This window comes from Bison bison, unplaced genomic scaffold (assembly GCF_000754665.1).
Source record: "Bison bison bison isolate TAMUID 2011002044 unplaced genomic scaffold, Bison_UMD1.0 scf7180017864129, whole genome shotgun sequence".
Classification (NCBI taxonomy): domain Eukaryota; kingdom Metazoa; phylum Chordata; class Mammalia; order Artiodactyla; family Bovidae; genus Bison; species Bison bison.
Window position 1 is genome coordinate 677,521 of NW_011494701.1, and position 2,709 is coordinate 680,229.

A 2,709-nucleotide genomic window follows, 5' to 3' on the forward strand; every position below is an offset into this window, starting at 1 on the left:
TTGAGAGTATATATGGGTCCTCAGAAAAAAAAAAATTACTACTCATGTGCCCATTTGTTCTCTATCTCACTCTGTCTCTTTGCATTAGAATGTGAGGATCATGAGAATGGAGGCCTGACTTTGCCTCCACTTTTGTTCCCACTGCCTGAACTAGTACTTGGCAGATGTCACTGGAAATGTGTTCTCTCCTTTCATGCTTGTGAATCAGGTTTCACTGTCCCATATCCTGTTCAGTGCTTGCCCATAGGCCCAGGGGTTTCTCTCCACCTGTTAGTTCTGCCATTTTCCTGTGCCAAGTTCAAGCTCCCCAGATATTCGTTCTGTCTTCTCTGGGTCGCTAGTTTCTACAGACCTTACCAGAACCAGGAGAGATGAGAAGATGGTATTTTAGCATTCTAAAAATATTATCCCTTAACTTACTTAGGAAACTTATTTAGTGAAATCCATACTATGTTGGAGTACTTTAAATTACTCTGCAGTTAAGTCTTGTATCTTGGCAGAATTTTTAAAAGTTAAATAGATCTGGCACTTTATTTGTTCAATTATTTTGGAGATCATATTCTATTTTCTACTATTGTAGATTGTAAATTTGTAAACATTGCTGTTTTAAGGACGGACACTTTTCCTCAGCCAAAACTGCACTTCAGAAATGGTACTGGCTATCTTCATGTACTGCTTTTCAAAACTATCTTACAGCAGTGTTATAAGAACAATTAATTGTTTACAATTTGATTTGAGATCTCCAGGCAGAAAAGGTGAAATGTAATTTCCAAGTTGTTATGTTTACCTTTATGGCTTAATGACATATATTAGCCAAACAAACCCAAAGGGGACATAACCTGGGGACAAGATTCTAATACTTTATGCACGGAGGCAGCCAAGCAATTCTCATTAATGTTAATGGGAGTCAAACCCATTGTAAACCTTAAGGCAATGATCACAACACATTGCCTGGAGCTGTTACAAGTAAACACCATCTATGAGAGAATAGTTTTGCACAAGCATTTCGAAAACTGTTTCACTATATTATTCATGAGTATAAACCAGTAATGAAAGTGTATCTAGGCACAAATGAAACATACTCCATTTTAGTTAGTAGTGCTTTAAAAGCTGCAGCTCAGTACAGAATTTTCAAGCAGAAATAATCACCACAAAAGTAGTAGCATATTTTCTGCTAGAGAGATGAACTAGACTCAAAATCCATTTTTTCCATTACATTTGAAATACTAATATTTCCTCCTATGTACTCAGAACTGATATTGATATTAGGAATAAGTTACTGAACTCATGAGCCATAGTTTCCATCTTTTCAAGTTTCATAAGAAATTATTAATGAACAAAACTATACAAAGATCTGTGTGCATCAAAAATTGTGTGGTCTTAGGCTTTGGTTAAGCATGTCATGAGCCTGAAAATTGTTACTCCATCCTAATAACAGGTGACAAACTAGGTCAACTGAAAATAAAGAACTTTTAAAATATAGAGAAGTGAGGTCACAGGACAAAGTACAGTCCCCTAGTCTCCTAAATTAGAGACAGACAGGCAGATATAAAAAATCACAACTTACAGAAGCAGAAATCCATGAGTAGAAATTTTCACAGAATACAGTACTAAGTATTCATATCTAGTTTTCAACAAATATTTACAAGGCACACTAAAAGACAAAAAAGTACAATTTGAAGAGACAGAGCAAATCTCAAAACCAGCCAGACTCAGATATGGCAGGAATGCTGTAATTATAAGACTGATAATATTAAGCAACTATTATCAATATGATAAAGGCTCTTATGGATAAAGTAGACACTATGCAAAAATAGATGCTTAAATTGGTAAGCAGGGAGATGGAAATCATAAAAAGAGATCCATATAGAAATGCTAGAGATGAAAAACACTGTAACAGAAGTTGAAGAATGCTTTTGATGGGCCCATTACTAGACTGGATGTGGCTGAGGAAGGAATCTTTGAGGTAGAGGATATGTCAATATCCTGGAGAGGGAGAGGGTGGGAAGATTTGGGAGAGTGACATTGAAATATGTAGAATATCATGTAAGAAATGAGTTGCCAGTCCAGGTTCGATGTGCGATACTGGATGCTTGGGGCTGGTGCACTGGGACGACCCAGAGGGATGGTGTGGGGAGGGAGGAGGGAGGAGGGCTCAGGATGGGGAACACATGTATGCCTGTGGTGGATTCATTTTGATATTTGGCAAAACTAATACAATTATGTAAAGTTTAAAAATAAAATAAAATTTTTTAAAAAGTAAAAAAAAATAAATAAAAAATAGAAAAAAATTAAAAAAAAAGAAAACTAAGAAAAAAATAATAATAAAATCTGAAAAGAGGAAAAAAAGATTGAAAAACAATAGAATATCCAAGAACTGTGCAGCAACTAAAAAAGTTGTAGCATAAGTGTAATGGGAAGACAGGAGGAGAAAAAATGAGAGGAAAAGAAAAAAAAAAATGTAAAGCAGTAGTGACCTAGAATTTCCCACATTAGTATCAAACATCAGACCATGAATCATAAAGATCAGAGAGCCCAGAACAGGATAATAGCAAAAAGTCTACTCAAATTGGAGAAATTCCAAGATAAAGAATGAGTCTTGAAAGAAGACAGAGGAAAAAATATCTTACTATGGGAGGCCAAAGATAAGAATTACATCTGACTTCTCCTCAGAAACTATACAAGCCCAAAATGAGTAGAGTGAAAATT